We start from the raw sequence: 21,090 nt of genomic DNA, 5'->3' as shown, positions 1-21,090 counted from the left end.
GCTTAACCCGGGGTCTAAATTGCTCCTAAACACAGTTTAAATTGGGGGCATCACGAGAAGGTATTGTTATATACAAAATGATACAGACAATGCCATTTGATGTCTACATCAGCGACTCGCCAAATACTTCCTCCCTTAAGCTGGGATACTCGGTAGACAGAGCAAAGAATGGAACCAAAAAGGTACTCGGTGAGATATACAAGCTTAAACCCTACGTTGATCGTGAATCTCAATATTTTGCCTACACATGATGCAGACTATCAAGAATCTTGTGATTGCTGAAACCCATCATCTTCCATTTATCTGATATGGCAAAACTGCTAATAATGAAGCAAATTACATTATAATATTAATACAAGGAATTAGCAAGAAAACAACAGGGCGTTGTTATATGGAATGTTTTTGATAATAATTCTTTGAAAACAGTCCATTCATTCCCATGGTTCCAGAATAAAAATGATAAAAAACTTAACAAGATTATGCCCTTAATTTGAAGACCAATTCAAGACCCCAGTACAAATAGTACTTCAGGTTAAGTTACATTTTTATGATCTTTAGCTACTCAGTGATAAACTTAAAGCACAATTACCTTAGTTCATCCACCAATTTTGTCCATGATAAACACAATCTAAGTCTCCTATCTCAATACTACAATTTTATTGTATATATAGGTACTCTATATATAATCCAAAATTGAACCTCCATGTCTTCAAGCTAACTTCCTGTGACTTCAGTACTTTTAGCACTAGGCTCTTCAATTAAAAAAAAAACCCTCAAGTCCATATTATTACTAACCTTCAATAATAATTCGATTTTCTATTAATTTTTCTCTGCAAGATTCACAACAGCCCTGCAAATGCTCTTTGGTTGAGGACAGGACAACAGCATGATGATGGAGATACGTGGACAGAGGCCACTGTGGTTTTTCCATATAAAAAGTCTCCACAAGAATTTCAGGTATGATCAAGAATTATACAATTAGGTACCGTATATATCAAAGCACGACAATGAAGCCAAAGAGAGGAAAGTTCTTCATGTTTAGACCTTTAAGTAAAGCAATGTTTGGCAGAATATAAATTTAACATATTATTTGTTATATTGGTCTTTATCATTTATTGTAAAAATTCATGTAAAGAAAAAAAAAATACAGTTTGCTTTAATAATCTCCGATGAGAAATTTGTCTTTCGGGTCTAATCCAAGGGAATTACCCAAGCGTCTGCCGCAGTGCAGCGCGGCTTGGTGAGCTGGGAAGAGGTGCCTTGCTCAATGCCACACAGCGCGGCTGGTAGTCGAACTTTCAGTTATGAAGCAAAGACCTTACCGCACTGAGCCACGGGTCCCCATGGCAGGAATTATTTACTCAACATAATTATAATGTGTACAAGTATTGGGCTAGAAATCTATAAAAACCGATGACGTAATCGGGCAAAAGTGCTTGTTCTTAAAAAACAAAACCCATAAATAAGAAAGTTTACGGTAATAGGAAAATGATTAGAGAAATCTACTTCATTTTTAACCAGTGCAATACGCTGAACACGTTGATTGTCTATATTTTAACTTTGCAAACACCCGTGCTTCACTTAACAAAAATAATATGTATTATGTATCAAAAAGTCATGGTATCAATAGATAATCAAAGGAATCAAATCTGGTTTTCACAGACCTTTTTTTCCCTTTATCATATTAATTAAAAATTAAAAGCCTTGCTTTAAGAGAGGTAACTAGTAAGATCCACATACTCATCAAAGTTTCACTGTGCTCCTACTTATTCATAAAATTAAATAGTATTGATTTAACAAATGAATTTTTCTTCAACAGTTTGAAATAATAGGTACCAGAGGAAAGGACTACTTGGGAGATATCGCTATCGACGATGTCAAAGTCGTGAGAATATGTGGTTCTGAGTTAACCGAACCAGCAACTAAAACAACAACTACACCTACCACAACAACAACTACACCTACCACAACAACAACTACACCTACCACTACAACCACTACACCGACCACAACAACGACTACACCTACCACAACAAAAACTACACCTACCACAACAACGACTACACCTACTACAACAACAACTACACCTACCACAACAACTACTACACCAACCACAACAACGACTACACCTACCACAACAACTACTACATCTACCACAACAACTACTACACCAACCACTACAACTACTACACCAACCACAACAACCACAACACCTACCACAACAACTACTACACCTACCACAACAACGACTACACATACCACAACATCTACTACACCAACCACAACAACGACTACACCAACCACAACAACTACTACACCGACCACAACAACTACTACACCGACCACAACAACTACAACACCTACCACAACAACTACTACACCTACCACAACAACTACTACACCTACCACAACATCAACTACATCTACCACAACAACGACTACACCTACCACAACAACAACTACACCTACCACAACGACTACACCTACCACAACAACTACTACACCTACCACAACAACAACTACACCTACACAACAACACTACCTACTAACACCTACCACAACAACACTACACCTACCACAACAACTACTACACCTACCACAACAACTACAACACCTACCACAACAACTACATACACCTACCACAACAACATACTACACCCAACAACAACTACTACACCTACCACAACAACTACTACACCTACCACAACAACTACACACCTACCACAACAACTACTACACCTACCACAACAACTACTAACTACCACACAACAACTACACCTACCACAACACACTACACCTACACAACAACTACTACACCTACCACCAACACTACACTACCAAACCTACCTACAACAACACTACACCTACCACAACAACACTACACTACCACAACAACACTACACCTACCACAACAACGACTACACCTACCACAACAACTACTACACCTACCACAACAACTACTACACTACCACAACAACCAACTACACACTACACCTACCACAACAACACTACACCTACCACAACAACAACTACACTACCACAAACAACGACTACACCTACCACACACAACAACTAACTACCACAACAACACTACACCTACCACAACAACACTACCTACCAACAACACTACACACAAACACTACACCTACCACAACAACTACTACACCTACCACAACAAACTACTACCTACCAACAACTACTACACCACCACAACACACACCTACCAAACAACACTACACCTACCACAACGACTACACCTACCACAACAACTACTACACACACACTACCACACAACAACAACTACACCTACCACAACAATCACTACTACACAACCACAACAACACTACACCTACCACAACAACTACTACACTACACACACAAACAAACTACTACACCACCAACAACTAACCTACACACAACACTACACACACAACACCTACCACCACAACAACAACTACACCTACCACAACAACGACTACACTACCACAACAACTACTACACCTACCACAACAACTACAACACCTACCACAACAACGACTACACCTACCACAACAACGACTACACCTACCACAACTACTACACCTACCACAACAACTACTACACCTACCACAACAACGACTACACCTATCACAACAACGACTACACCTACCACAACAACGACTACACCTACCACAACAACTACTACACCTACCACAACAACTACTGCACCTACCACAACAACTACTACACCTACCACAACTACTACACCTACCATAACAACCACACCTACCACAATAACTACTCCACCTACCACAACAACAACTACATCTGCCACTCCAACGACAACAACTACCACAATAACTACTACCCAAAGCACAGCAACCACTACACCCACCAAAACAACAACTGCACCTACCACAACAACAACAACACCTACCATCACAACAACTACACCTACCACAACAACGACTGCATCCACCATCTCAACAACTACAATACAAACCCAAACCGCAACAACAAACTACCTCTACTAGAACAACAACAACACCTACCACTACAGCGATTACACCTACCACAGTAACGACCGTACCTACAACAAAATTAACAACATCTACCACAACAATAACTACACCTATCAGGACAACGACTACATCCACCGAAACAACGAACAATCATACCACAACAACGACAGCACCAAGAACAACAACTACTAAACTTAGCGCAATAACGACCACACCATTATCTACTTTACCTATCACAATATCGAAAAAAGCGGAAATAACAACAAGAACACCTTCAATTCAAACTGTTTCATCTCCAATAACAACAAGAACTACAACTCTAAAGACCACCACGCTTGCAAATTCAATTACTAAACCTACGTCTGCAGTCGCTAATCGAAATGTGACAGATATTCTAATCAGATTATTAAGTACACCTACCAAACCAAATAACCCGCCTTCTACAATTACATTTACCATAACAACTGCAAAGACAAAGGGTATCTCAACCACTACAGATCAGATTGAGCTACAACCGGCCGCCAATGCAAGTATGTATAATTTTTTATCTTTACGTTAAATAATCAGCGAGCTCTGAACCTTTCCAACACTATTTATTGTTATTATGGTGTTATTGTGAAAATGTTACATGTATATCAAATTTCATGACTGCAAAAGAAATGAACTGATTTTAAGTCAACCTGGCTAAATTATAACACTAGAGATCTACTTTATTGAATTGTGATAATAAACTATTAAACTACATCTTTTAAAATTATAATTTTAAAATAGTAACACTGTTAAAATGGTGATAATGATGTTATTGGTTTTAGTTATATGTACAGTGTAATTAATTATCAATCTTAATGGTATTGTTGTTAATGATAATGATGATGATGATGATGATGATGATGATGATGATGATGATGATGATGATGATAATGATGATGATGATGATGATGATGATGATGATGATGATGATGATGATGATGATGATGTTTATGATAAAACATTTTTGCCGCAACATTTAGTTGGTATATATTTTGAATTGAATGTATGTTTTGCATAATATGAAATGTCGTTCATTAACCATCTCCTTTTAATATAAAATCTGCGGCCAGGGTTACTTATCATTCTCATTTTTGTCCCCAAACTTGTAGACCTTGACCTTGTGTCCATCAGTGGGGCTGCTGGTGGAGGTTTGGCTTTGTTGATTGTTGTCATTGGGATCCTAGTGTGGTGTAGGAAACGAGGGAGGTAGGTTTGATTATGTGGCGCTGGTTGTAGTAGTAGTGGTAGTGATGATGATTTAGGGTGGTGGTGATTGTAGAGGTAGTAATGATGGTGTGGTGGTTGTGGTTGTAATAGAAGTGGTAGTGGTGATGATGTGGTGGTATTGGTTGTAATAATTGTGTTAGTGATGATGATGTGGTGGTGGTTGTAATAGTTGTATTAGTGATGATGATGTGGTGGTGGTGGTTGTAATAGTTGTGGTAGTAATGTGGATGTGGTGGTTTTACTAATAGTGGTAGTGATGCTGATGTGGTAATGATGGTGGTTGTGGTAATAATGATGGTGTGGTTGTGGTTGTAAAAGTAGTGGTAGTAAGTGATGATGATGTGGTGTCGGTGCTGTAGTAGTAGTCGTTGTAGTAGTAGTGGTTGTGATGAGGATTTCGTGGTGCTAATCGTAGTAGTGGTAGTGATGATGTGATGGTTGTAGTAAAATTGGTGGTGGTAATAATGTGGTGGCAGTAGTAGTAGTAGTAGTAGTAGTAGTAGTAGTAGTAGTAGTAGTAGTAGTAGTAGTAGTAGTAGTAGTAGTAGTTGTTGTTGTTGTAGTAGAAGAAGAAGAAGAAGAAGAAGAAGAAGAAGAAGAAGAAGAAGAAGAAGAAGAAGTAGTAGTAGTAGTAGTAGTAGTAGTAGTAATAGTAGTAGTAGTAGTAGTAGTAGCAGCAGTCGTAGTAGTAAATAAGTTGATCATGTTGTGGTGGTGGTGGTTGTAATAGTATTAGTGTTCGTGATGATTATGTTGTGGTCGTGGTTATTGTAGCAGTAAGCCTAATGGTAGAGATGATGATGTGTTGGTGATTCCTGTAGTAATTGTGTTAGTGATGATGATGTGGTGGCTTTAGTTGCAGTAGTAGTGATGATGAGATGTCGGTGGTGATGGTAGTAGGTGTAGAACAGAGGTAGTGGTGTTGATGTGGTGGTGGTGGTTCTAGTGGTTGTGTTAGTGTATATGATATGGTGGTGGTGGTGATTGTAGTAGTGGTAGTGATGATGGTGTATGGGTGGTGGTTAAGTAATTGTGGTAGTGATGATCATGTGGTTTTGGGTGCGGTAGCCGTGGTAGTGATGTTGATGTGGCGGTGGTTGTTGTAATAGTTGTGTTAATGAAGATGATGTTTTGTCTGTGGTTGTAGCAGTGGTGATAGTGGTGATGTGGTGGTGGTAGTTGTAGTAATGATGATTTTGTGTTGGTATTGACGATGTTGTGGTGGTGTTTGTATAAATAGTACCTAGTTAGTAGTTCTAGTGATGATTGTGTGATGGAGGTGGTGGTTGCAGTAATGGTAGTGATATTATTGACATGATGTAGTAGTAGTAGTAGAGGTAGGGATGATGATGTGGTGGTGGCTCCAGTATTGGTTGTAGTCATGACGAGGTGGTGGTGGTGGTGGTTGTAGTAGTAGTGATGGTTATAAGGTGTTGATGGTTGCAGAAGTAGTGGTGGTAGTGATGATGGTGTAGTGGCGGTTGTAGTGGCACTGATGAAGAAGAAGAATCATCCTTACGAATGATGATTAAGGTGGTGGGGGCTGTTGCATTGAAGACGATCCTGTGAGCGTTTGTGGTGACGATATGGTGGAGGCTTTCCTTGTACCTTTAAGACCCCACCTGTATTTGACGGAAGCTGCTGGTAACCCTGAATTTATTTGCTTCCGATCAAAATCTTTCCCGGTGAATAATAATAATAAATAAATAAATAAATAAATAAATAAATAAATAATAATAATAAAAATAATAATAATAATAATAATAATAATAATAATAATAATAATAATAATAATAATAATAATAATAATAATAATAATAATAATAATAATAATAAAAAATACATTTAAAAAAAAAAGTCATCATGATGACGATGCTGATGATGATGATGGTGGTGAGGATGATGATGATGATGATGATGATGGTGATGATGATTCTTCTTCTTCTTCTTATTATTATCATTATCATCTTTTTTTTTTCTCTTCATGAGGTGAAGAAGTTTAATAGTTTCGATCTTACACTTAGACTGAAAAAAAAAAAAAAAACAGAAACAAAAACTATAATTAATTTGTTTACGGATCTGACTATTTTGATAATAAACTCGATTTTCTTCACCCTGACCATCACGACAAATTACTGGCACTTGATGTCATGAGTCGCAAAGATGCGGACTTTTAGTGTTTCTTTCTTTCTTATTTTTTTTTTCAGAAGATCAAGTCAACGATGAATTTGGCATAAAATGGTCCAATACCTAAAAAAATTACGTAATTTTGATCGCTAAGACTGAAGAAATGAGTTTTTCTGGAATGAGTTTTTCTCCCGTTTCTTACATTATAATACCAAAAAACTCTTTTTTAAAATGAAAAAAATCCAGTTTTACTTCTTTTCCAAATAAGTAAAAAATGTCAACATTTAAAACCTTTTTTTGATATTGATAAATTATTATAATTAAACCAGAGGTCACTCGAGAGAGTCAGTGGATGATGATATCTTCATGGAACCGGGTTCATCTGTTTACATCTACAGAAGCAGTCACGTGAGTAATGTGTGTGTGTTTATCTTTTCTACATTGTAGACGGAACGAAATTGACGTCACTCAGCTCTTTGTTATTGATTTAGCCAGACACTTTTATGAGTAGTTTTCACTAAATTGTATTAATCAGACTAAAGGCGTTTAAGGTTACGCATAGTTTTGTGTCTTTGTACGTTATATCCGGCTGGTGGATGTTGCGAGTTTTAAAAATAACGTAATGCACCAAAAAGCCAGTTCATTTTGATGCTATGCGCTTAGTTATTTTACTCACAACATCCGGCAGCCGCATATAACGTACCAACACACAAACAGTACTTTGTGTCAACCTTAACCGTTTACAGTCTGATTAATAGAATTTAGTGAGAACTACTCATAAAAATGGTGGGTAAAAACAATATCAAAGAGCTGAGTGACGTTAACTTCAATCCATCTGTCGCCCTTCAGAGCTAAGAGACATTATGAGGTGGATTTCCCCCGTTTTCGGTGACTACGATATACTTACTTAATCCTCTTCGGGCTTCGAGACACATAGGGCATCCACCAGACATCTCCATTTTTTGCGATCGGCTGCTTTTGCGGTGGCTGTATTCCAGGACAGGCCTGCTTCCTTTTAATTCTTTTTCCATGGTCCTTCGCCAGGTTTCTTTGGGTCTTCCCCAATACGACTACGATATAGGGAGTAGCAATTGGATTCAGTAGTCTGATGTCACGCAGCCCGGCAACGGCGGCCATCTTGGTTCTAAACAAAGAAAATCATTACTTTTTATTCTTCATGCTGGCTAGAACTTTTCATTCCCTTTTCATATGCCTTTTGATCAGAATGTGTAAAAGTCAAAACATGATCAAATTTATGTGTTTTTTTTTTCTCTGGATACGTTTTTATGCTCGCCGGAGAAATATTTCATACGGGCGTCCGCCATTGTTCCGATAGTTTAGAGCCAGTGTTACTAAGTTACCATGCGTCATTAGGAAGGAAGTGACGTTACGACTATTGAATCCTATTACTTGGTCCATTTGATAGGACGGTAGTCTATCGCAAGGGAATTTCCGCCAGATCTAATATTGAATATTATTGATAGGTTGTTTTCGTATGTATAATAAGAATGTATCTGTTTGTAGTTATAGAATTGACTGGAAATAAACTTGTGTCCAACCTCATACTCGACACCAGCTCGATTGGGTGTTGGTTGTTATGTAAACTAGTAGTTTATACTCTAGGCCTGCAATTTCATGAAAAGCCTATAACTATAACTATAATTAATTGATAATGTCATATCATGGTTAGTGGGGCTAAGTGGTTTTGTGCTAAGACACTTGCCTTCAGACCAGAAGGTCCAGGGTTCGAATCCCGCTCTGAGCAGCGTATATTTGAATCCTTGATAAAGGCTCTTTACTCATGTTCTCTCATCACACTCAAATGTAAAATGAATACCTTAACATTAATTGCGGTGTTACTGTTGGTAAACAATTGCAATATCGCTTAACAAGTAGTGCGGGGCGGTCCTTGGCAAGCTTAAGGACCACGGTCCTACGGTCCTTGGGAAATGAAGACCGCAAGGACCGGTCCTAGACCGGTCCGTTCATTCTTGAACCGTTAAAGACCGCTACACGATGAAAACCGTGGCCTACAGGAGTAAAACACACGGAGTAGTCACACTCATTTCAAATTGTAACCTAATTAGAGAAGAGGGGTGATGCCTTCTTTATTTGCTCACCGTACTTCATTGTTACTTCGATAATTTAATAAAATTTGAAATTTATCCCCATTAACGGAGATAATGGCATCGCCCAAGGCGTTGATCGAGTTGTTCGTGGCGTTGATACACACACGCAACTCCTACCCCCCCCCTCCCCCCCCCCCCCCCACACACATTAGAGGGCAGCGAGCATTGAAGAGTAAGAGAGAGACGTGAAGTTATAATAAGAGGGGGTGGATGAGGTGATAAGAGGGGTCGATGGTGACTTTTCGCCAGATCTAACAAACTCAGCTACCCATTCATTGCTGAGTAGACAGGGATTCAGAAAAAAATCGACTGCACCCGGGATCGATCTCTGGCCCTTTGCGTATAAAGAGAGTGCTCTATCAACTGAGCTATCGGGGTCCCCAAATATTCTATTGGACTTTTTAAAAATTCAGACGTTATAACTGGGTTTTTTGGAAGGAAGAAACTAATGAAACTCATATTATTTGATTAGTAAAAACACCAAACGAAATTTTAATATTATTGTATTATTTTAAATGACAACACTGCGATAGAAAGGAGTGGTGACAAGAGATGGACAAAAGAAAACAAAAAATCGGATTTGCTACTTGCTAGGTTCGACACACACACACACACACACACACACAAACACACACATCTTTTGTAGTCACATACATTTCAAACAATAACCCATTAGAGAAGAGGGTCATGCCTTCACCATAGATCATTGTCATTGCGATCATTATGGTGTAGTAAATTTTGAAATTTACCCCGTATAATGGAATCGTCCAAGGCGTGCGCCTCCTGTTCCCCCCATCTCACACACGAAAGGGCGGTTTGCGGAGTGGAGGTTGGTGGTCGTCTGCCTGTATGGTCGTCTGTGTCGTTTAGTGTATGGCAAAGGGGGGTGGGTGCGATTAATTAAGTGGGATGGGTGGTGATTGGTGGAAGATAGGCAACCGAAGCAACGAATCGCTGGGGAAGTAGTAGGCTATGGCGCGAGACCGTAGGACCGTGGTCCTTGCAAGGACCGCCCCGCACTAGTTGAAAGGTGATAAGAAGTGAGGACCGCCGCCGATCTTCCCCTCTGGGACCGGTCTTCGGTTCACAGCTAAAAGACCGTCGGACCGCGGTCTAGACCGGTCTTCAGCGCGGCACTATTAACAAGTGTAATTTCTCGTCCTATTTGTTAATTGTTGCTGTCGTTTACGGACCCCTTGTAAAGAGCTTTGAGCGTTTTTAGTGGACATTGCGATATATAAATGATCAAGTTTCAATTTCTTTTTATTGTTTTTGTTTTTGTTTTTATAATCATTATCTTTTAATTTGAAGGTGCGGATGAGACACTTGGACCTTGATTCAGGACTTGGTGATTTTGACATAACCGAGGTAAGATTATAATCATAATACGTACAAAAACAAAGTAGGTATTCAACCTTTACAAATGCTCTCATAGACAATCGTTTCGACAGGCTGTGAAATTGCCAAAATAGAAAAAAAAAACAAAAAAAAAAAACAACAAAAAAACACGCACAAAACAAAAAAACAAAAAAAAAAACAAAACAAAAAAACAACCCGACAAAACCAAACAACCATACACACACACACGCGCGCACACACACAAACACACAACAACAACAACACAACACCCCCCCTCCCCCAATAAACAAAAATTCACAATATTCTAAGAATTTCAAAATAAACCAATTAATATATATTATCATTGTTGTAGAAATTAAAAACTATAAATAAGACGCTACTTTTGTTTCAGAATAACAATCTGAATTTTAAGATTCATGGAGGTAGAGGAAAATTCCAAACTTCCGAGAGTGGCAACTATTGATGAACAGAGAAACACACACGTTTTCCGGGTCACGGTAATAACACACACAATCTATACAAACAGGAAAACCTCGTTATGCCGCCATGCTTGTGACCACAGCAAAATTGGCGGAATAACGAGCAGGCGGTAAAACAAATAGATATGAATCTAAAGAATTCTCACGATTCATGCCAAAGCAATGGACGAAGGCGGCAGCATATCACTATCACAGGGAGCGGTATAGCGAGGTTTCACTGTATCATTTTAAAAACGTGCCAAAGCTTTTCGTTTAACTTTGACGTCCAACACATGAGGATATCCAAAGACCTAAGCACATTAGATTAAAATGTTTTAGCTTAGTAGATATATCTAATCACTAACCAAGAAATTTCATAGTCTTAGGACTTTTAAAACTTTTTAAAACAGGAGATGGCAATAAATAAATGACTAAATAAACAAATATATATATATATATATATATATATATATATATATATATATATATATATATATATATATATATATATATATATATATATATATATATATATAATGCAAATTTTCACTCACATTTTATTGGCCGAGACGACTCGTTTCTGTGTTTTTTATTTACACTTCTTCAGTTGGCGTAATCCATTGTATATATATATATATATATATATATATATATATATATATATATATATATATATATATATATATATATATATAGAGGCTGATAATGGGATAACTTCCGATAAATGAAAGCCAGCGCAAATTTCAAATTTTTTGTTTCAGAATAACAATCTGAATTTTAAGATTCATGGAGGTATAGGAAGAGTCCAACTTCCGAGAGTAGCAACTATTGATGAACACGGGAATACAAAAAATTCCCAGCTTACGGTAATTACACATGTACTTTATAAATACAGTAAAACCTCGTTAAACCACCATTTTGGGACTTTATACATATTGGCAGTATGACAAACAGATTTATCCGTCATCGATAAGATAGCGATGTGGCGTAACTTGAAATGGGGGGGGGGGGTTGCGGTGCGTTATAGCGAGATGTCACTTTATATTCCAACTATATATATATATATATATATATATATATATATATATATATATATACAAATACATATGATATACATACATACATACATAACTGACATGCAAACATGCATATATGCATACATACATACATACCTACCTACCTACATACATACAAGATATGAAGTGAATAGAAAAGTGCCAGAAGACAATAGAGAATAAAATTTTTTTTCGCGGCGGTGGTGGGGTTTGAACCTGCGACCTTATTGGTACGACAACTCCGCCTGGCAGGTGAGAGCGTGGCTCTACCGTGGTGAGCTATCCACGAACACAAAAATATTCGTTTCAAACTCAAAGTCATTACTAGATCCCTCTCTCACCCACTTCTTGAGACCGCCGATTCGTTCGTACACCACCATCGCGAATAATTTTGACCAGCAGTTAAGCTTAATAGCCAATATTCTCAACACAAACATATAACATAGAAACGATTGAGACATTGAGTATGCTCCGGTGTATGGGGTGAATTTTTAATTCAGAAAAGTGAGTGGAGCAGGCACTTATGTTGGTAACAACAAGATATGAAGTGAATAGAAAAGTGCCAGAAGACAATAGAGAATAAAATTTTTTTTCCGCGGCGGTGGTGGGGTTTGAACCTGCGACCTTATTGGTACGACAACTCCGCCTGGCAGGTGAAAAGCGTGGCTCTACCGTGTGAGCTATCCACGAACACAAAAATATTCGTTTCAAACTCAAAGTCATTACTAGATCCCTCTCTCACCCACTTCTTGAGACCGCCGATTCGTTCGTACACCACCATCGCGAATAATTTTGACCAGCAGTTAAGCTTAATAGCCAATATTCTCAACACAAACATATAACATAGAAACGATTGAGACATTGAGTATGCTCCGGTGTATGGGGTGAATTTTTAATTCAGAAAAGTGAGTGGAGCAGGCACTTATGTTGGTAACAACAAGATATGAAGTGAATAGAAAAGTGCCAGAAGACAATAGAGAATAAATTTTTTTAAATTTTATTCTCTATTGTCTTCTGGCACTTTTCTATTCACTTCATATCTTGTTGTTACCAACATAAGTGCCTGCTCCACTCACTTTTCTGAATTAAAAATTCACCCCATACACCGGGCATACTCAATGTCTCAATCGTTTCTATGTTATATGTTTGTGTTGAGAATATTGGCTATTAAGCTTAACTGCTGGTCAAAATTATTCGCGATGGTGGTGTACGAACGAATCGGCGGTCTCAAGAAGTGGGTGAGAGAGGGATCTAGTAATGACTTTGAGTTTGAAACGAATATTTTTGTGTTCGTGGATAGCTCACACGGTAGAGCCACGCTCTCACCTGCCAGGCGGAGTTGTCGTACCAATAAGGTCGCAGGTTCAAACCCCACCACCGCCGCGAAAAAAAAATTTTTCTCTATTGTCTTCTGGCACTTTTCTATTCACTTCATATCTTGTTGTTACCAACATAAGTGCCTGCTCCACTCACTTTTCTGAATTAAAAATTCACCCCATACACCGGAGCATACTCAATGTCTCAATCGTTTCTATGTTATATGTTTGTGTTGAGAATATTGGCTATTAAGCTTAACTGCTGGTCAAAATTATTCGCGATGGTGGTGTACGAACGAATCGGCGGTCTCAAGAAGTGGGTGAGAGAGGGATCTAGTAATGACTTTGAGTTTGAAACGAATATTTTTGTGTTCGTGGATAGCTCACACGGTAGAGCCACGCTCTCACCTGCCAGGCGGAGTTGTCGTACCAATAAGGTCGCAGGTTCAAACCCCACCACCGCCGCGAAAAAAATTTTTTATTCTCTATTGTCTTCTGGCACTTTTCTATTCACTTCATATCTTGTTGTTACCAACATAAGTGCCTGCTCCACTCACTTTTCTGAATTAAAAATCTACCTACATACATACATACATACATACATACAAACATACATACTTACATACATACATACACATATAAATACATACATACATACATATATAAATACATACATACATACATACATACATACATACATACAAACATACCTACCTACCTACATACATACATACATACATACAAACATACATACTTACATACATACATACACATATAAATACATACATACATACATATATAAATACATACATACATACATACATACATACATACATACATACATACCTACATACATACATACAAACATACATACTTACATACATACATACACATATAAATATATACATACATACATATATAAATACATACATACATACATACATACATACCTACCTACATACATACATACAAACATACATACTTACATACATACATACACATATAAATACATACATACATACATATATAAATACATACATACATACATACATACATACATACATACATACATACATACGTGCATGTACATTTGAGCTCTATTATTTCGAAAGAGATGGGTTGACAGACTATTTTTGTAAACATTTGAAACAACAATAATAATAAGAAGTGAGTAAAGCAGTTTATATGGAGAAAAAGGAGATTTAAAAAATTCATTTTATATACGCAGGAACTCATTTGAGTACTATGTGTAAAACTAACTTGTCTAAAACTAACAACTAGAAATAAAACGACTTAGTTTGGAAATTAAATAGCTCAACCTTTAGAGTTTTCTGTGTTAAGATTTTTTTTAAATTCATCCTTTTCTTTCCCAGAGCCAGACAATCAGCGAATGCCAAAGTTATACAAGCCGTATGTAGTAAGTGCCTATGAAATGCAGACAATGGAATGCCATAGGTGGAGAACAAACACGATACACAGTGAGGCTCAGCTACAACTTGAGTTAACCCCCTTGTTTCTCCTTTACTCATTGAATGATGTGTCCTATTTACTGGGTGCCAGGGCGATTTGGATGCATCATGGCTGTCAAAGTCTCTGGCTCGACAATGACATATTTTTAACCATAAATGCATGGAAACAATTGAGTTAAACTGACATTTTCTCATATGCATCAGTCATCATATCGCATCAAACTGTGACAGTGCTTGGACATTGTGCATTTTCACTAATGACTCCCGCCTAACAACTACAAAGCTTTAACAATCTACAATCAACTTTTTATCCCGGTAAATATTTTGATTTTTACAAGGATGAATAATAATAGTTACGAAAAAAACACAACAGATGAACATAATTATACTTTCACGCCTAAGTCCATCTATCTACACATTTTTCGTGGATTTTGTGTCAGTATGTGTAAGGATTAAAAAAAAAATGAACCAAGGAATTTCAATGAAGTTTCCCAGATGTGTAACATTAGAAAACGCTTCAGGAATTTACATGATTTCAACCACAAAAGGAAATGTTAAAGACGAGCAGGCCAGTCCTCTGTGCCAAAAATTTACAAACGAAAATAAAATGGGAATGTATCCTAAAATGAGACTACTTCTAGCAGTACAAAAAAGACTATTTTCAACGAATGATCTGTCTACAAATGAGACATTTTCAGACGAAACACAAAAATCAATTTCACAACCACTACCACCAACACAACGCCATCATCATCTAATTAAACTACATTATATTTATGTAAATCGTTAATACCATCAATGGTGATTAACATTATTCCCATCACCTTCATCATCGCTTTATTGTCAACATCATTCCAGTACTCGGTTGATTTTAGCAAGCCCAATTCCAGCACGCTGTGCAATATGTCATGCATGAACCGTGTGACGGAATCTGATCTATATAATAAGTCGCTACTTCCTATGATGATCGGATTTCGGTGGGAATGCTTGGAGTCTAGCACACATTTTGAATTCTCCCAAGAGCCTGATAGAATCCTGAGAGTACTGAATTGGTATAAGGAAGAGTAGCGTCCCTTGATTGGACGTCACCTTACAGAGAGAACGTCAAAATGGTTTTGCGCATGCGTCTCTCTCGTCCTCGCTTTCGGTGAAGTGTCTCATGCCGCACAACCAACATGACGTTCTCTCTCTAATAACTTTTCCGCTCGTGACTTCCAATCAAGGGACGCTATTCTTCCGTCAATCTCATTCCTTATTTCACTTTCATCTATACCACTCAATCATTACGTATATTATATAATCTGCATCTTTTATCTTTTTTTTTTGTTGCCAAGATTCCACTGAGATTTTGTAAAGTTTTAAACAATATTAGACAAAATAAATCCAACTTATTATGGGTTCATTGTTGTAACTTGTAACAGAGACTCTCTCCAACTAACACAAAATATTGTCCATGACAACAATGTTAAATCAAACCCATACACAATTGCGCTCGGTTATCAAACCTATTTTTTTTTTTTTTTTTTTTTTTTTTGTTTGTTGCTTTAGGTCTCTTCCAACACAATTGAGGTTATATGAGAGACCGCTGAAACAAAAAAAACAAGCAATCTAACAAAAATAGTACAAATGTAAATCAAAATCATAACCTAAAGATATTATCAAACCTACAAAAAAGTGCACGTTGGTAGAGACGAATAATAATATGACTAACTGTCTTGTGCCTTACTTTGACAAGAAACAAACAACACATTTTAAAACATTTTGGTCATAAACTTGTTTAAATATCGAACAATTACAATGACCCTCATGGTGTCAAAAACTCTTAATTAAACTTGGGACTTCAGACAAGTTTTCTTGAAAATTAAAAAAAAAATTTACGTGGCTGCGAATCTATTATCAGAAGACTGATAAGCTTTAGACATCCACTCAACCCCCCACCCCTTTCACCTCAATGAATATGATAGTATTATTATGTTAATATGAAAAAAAAACAAAAACAATTTTGAGTTTAAGTTATGCTCTATGAAGTAAAAAAGTAAGTAAAAAAAAAAAGAAATCAACAAAAAACCAAACGAAATAACCAACAAAAAAAAAACTTACTGAAAACAAGAAAAATCCCCTCAACAACCTCCCCTCCCAAAAACCCCAACAAAACAAATACAAAATAAACATACAATACCATGCAAAACACAAACAATACAACAATAATATATATATATATATATATATATATATATATATATATATATATATATATATATATATAATATATATGTATATATATATATACAAAAAGCAACCCCCCCACACCCAACTTTAGTAAAATTTGCCCCCCCCCCCCAAAAAAAATAAAAAAAAAAATCGATGTAAGTAGATGATGTATGCCATAACTTTTATTATTGCTTTCGTTGTGTTAATGAAGGGTTAGTGATCAAAATATTCCTTGTCACACATTTTGTTGTCTCAGAGCTGTTATTGTTATTCACTCACTACTGTTTTCGATTCAAAGAAGCATATGATATCCTTGTAGACCACCCAGTGCTTCTTCTTAGTCATATGATATTGAGTGTGTACGTTTGTGTGTGTCAGAGAGAGAGAAAGAGAGAGAGAGAGAGAGAGAGAGAGAGAGAGAGAGAGAGAGAGAGAGAGAGAGAGAGAGAGAGAGAGAGAGAGAGAGAGAGAGAATGTATTCAAACAACATATCATTATAGAGTGCAACACGCATTTGTTGAACATGCATTCGACAAATTCAATTCACATTTTGAATAAATAAGGACAAAATTCCTAACTTATTCCTTCATTGACCTAGTCAATATTTGACAGCACCCACAAACAAATTCACGGTTTTGAGGAACAACATTGAGACTTGACTTTCTCCCACCACATACACTGCCCTTGGAGGAGGAGGAGGAGGGGAGAGAGAGAGAGAGAGAGAGAGAGAGAGAGAGAGAGAGGGAGAGAGAGAGAGAGAGAGAGAGAGGGAGAGAGAGAGATTTAATTTCCTTTTGTGATCGCCGTATTGTTGTGTGGTCAGTCTCAGTCTAAGGCATAGCCATCTTAAGTGCTTGCCTGTCACCCGATACAAACAGTTCTTGAGTATTTATCACAATACGTTGGCACATTAATGAAGGAATGACAAGGCCATGCTTTGTTTTCAATCGCCTGTGTTAAATTGGATTCAGTAGTCTGATGTCACGCCGCCCGGCAACGGCGGCCATCTTGGTTCTAAACAAAGAAAATCATTACTTTTTATTCTTCATGCTGGCTAGAACTTTTCATATGCCTTGTGACCAGAATGTGTAAAAGTCAAACCATGATCAAATTTATGGGTTTTTTTTTTCCTATGGAAACGCTTTTATGCTAGCCGGAGAAATATTTCATACGGGCGTCCGCCATTGTTCCGATAGTTTAGAGCCAGTGTTACTAAATTAACATGCGTCATTAGGAAGGAAGTGACGTTACGACTGTTGAAGAGTATTGTGAACGATGTTCAGGATATGTAGGGCTGATTGTTTCCAGTGACAAGCGCATGACGGCTATGGACTCGAGCTATAATTTTACAAAGGCGACGCACGGTTGTGGAGACCCTGTGTTATCTATGGACAAGTGCCTCCTACCCCCCCCCCTCCCTCAGATCTTCTCGCTTTCCCCAACATCCTCTCATGATATCATGCATGTCATGTTGTAGTGTTGTGGTGTGCATGCGTCGTTTGTCTGAACGTGTAAAGTAGCAAAGAATGATATTTCCTTTATTTGCCAATAAAGAGCTATGAACCTATGAGACCAGGATGCGCAAACATTGAGATCATATACTTGTACAGTAGGCTACATCACAGTTTGTGTCTCTTGTCTTACAGATGTGTTCACGTGTTCGTCAAAACATGGATCCGACGAACTTTTCCACCTTTCCTCTGCAGTTCTGACAAATACGATTTGCACTGTACCTGCCTGTGTACATGTATGAGTGTATTATATATACACAAGTGTGCGTGGTCTATTATGATTGTAAATTGCCTCTGATCATTTGTATAATAATAATAATAATAATAATAATAATAATAATAATAATAATAATTATTATTATTATTATTATTATCATTATTATCATCATCATTATTATTATTATTATTATTAATCATCTTCATCATCAACTTCACATTATCATCACCATTATTTTTAAATTAATGGTCATACACATGCATTATAGTATATAATGCCAGGATTGCAATGATGCCACCACAGAACGAGATTGTAGTAAAACTAAAACAGAGGGCTAAAGCATCTCGACTCAATTTCACATCCCTACAAAATGATATATGCAATTGTTTGTTTGTACTAGGAAGATTTTATAACCATTAAAAAAAAAAAAAAAAATAAAGACATAAGACTCCTGACTGGCAATTTGTACTGCATAGTACTATATGCAATGGATATTTGGTTCCATTGGCATGATAAGACATAACAAGGCGTCCAGAGCCTCCAACTAGAGGAATAGGTTGCGCAATATAAATGTGCATTATTGTTATTATTATTATAACGAAACAATATCACAATTCATGTAAAAAGGTAAAGTGAAGAAAATATGTGATTAATCAATTTTATTGTTTAAATGTACATAATATACTAATGACATCTTTCATTTTGGGACATATCTAATCATTTTGTATTATTTATGAACACCTAACATCATATTTATCCATTTTTTTAACTGTTAAAATTAAATTCCATTGGCAGCACAATTTGTCTTTAATAACGTTCTTCATAGTTTATTATACAAATGTTTGTTTTAAGGAGATTTACAGTGCATGGGACACTTTTAGTGTCGTATCAACACTTAAAATTCCAAAGAAAAACTAAGACTAACATAGAATGGGTTAGTTCAAACACTGAATAGTATTCTAGAACAATCTATAAGTCTGTCTGACCTAAGACCATGAGTAAGTCTCATACAAACGTCTATATCAGATAATATTTATATTATCCAATATAATTCCTATTACTACTTTTTGTTTGTTTTGTTTGTTTTTTTTTAAGGGTTTTACGGCGCTTGCAACACATTTAGGTTATATCAGCGCCAGTAAAAAGGAAGAAAATGGGATAGTAAAAAGTTCTAGAATTACAATTAAAACACCCAAGAGAGAGTAAGACAAAGGGGAATTGGGAACAAATAGGGATCAGATGTAGATTCCAAGAGCATACCATCAATGTACTTAGCTTGAGATCACCTATAAGTCTCATCCGGACACAAGCACAAAATCCAACAAGGAGGAACACACTCAAATGCTTACATCATACATTAAATATAAATATAATAATACATAACAGAGAGATGATTTACAAGGAAAAAAATATCATCTCTCAAAACAATAACTATGCATTTGACTGTTTCCCCCCCAGCCAGGACCCGGGCCAGGGCCAGGACAAAACCAAGTAATCTCATTCCAAGACAAAGACAGAAAGCATGTTGGAAAACAGATATAAGGGGATAGAAGACACAATATGTACCCCCCTGCCCGCTATGGGAGGTCAGGATCCCCACCCAGTTACTACTTTTTGAGAAACACAACTGTCTTACATTTTTAGATACAAACGATTTAACCTTTGTTACTTTCTTCAAAACACCGTCTATATCAGATACTATTTATGATATTATCCAATATCATTACTCTTACTTTTTGAGAAACACAACTGTGTTTGTTACATTTTTAGATACAAACGGATTTCATCTTTGTTACTTTTTTTAAAACAAAAGGATGATGAGAGACACTTCCGTGCTTTAAGAATTTAATTCCAAAGCTAAGCATAATCAGAATACAAATCGCAAATGGCAACCTATCATTTTCTGTAACAAAGTTAGATTTTTTACATTCTAAGTAAAAGGGTGGCAAATTAAAAAAAAATGTTTTCTTTGTGTTGTAA

The 21,090-nt window shown here is 36.8% G+C and overlaps 1 protein-coding gene across 1 annotated transcript in view; it reads right to left on the bottom strand.

The window, feature by feature from the left end:
* Positions 1-19,754: 19,754 nt before the first annotated feature.
* Positions 19,755-21,090, bottom strand: part of LOC144978223 (activating signal cointegrator 1 complex subunit 2-like) — a 13,131-nt gene continuing 11,795 nt past the window's right edge. The window contains exon 7 of the mRNA XM_078924016.1: positions 19,755-21,090. This exon is cut by the window's right edge and continues 524 nt beyond it. The gene's annotated coding sequence lies outside the window, so the exon portion shown is untranslated.

The sequence above is a fragment of the Berghia stephanieae genome, chromosome 8 (genome assembly GCF_034508935.2).
Source record: "Berghia stephanieae isolate SIO BIC M18660-M18661 chromosome 8, UCSD_Bste_1.3, whole genome shotgun sequence".
Taxonomy (NCBI): domain Eukaryota; kingdom Metazoa; phylum Mollusca; class Gastropoda; order Nudibranchia; family Aeolidiidae; genus Berghia; species Berghia stephanieae.
This window is presented reverse-complemented; position numbering and strand designations above follow the sequence as displayed.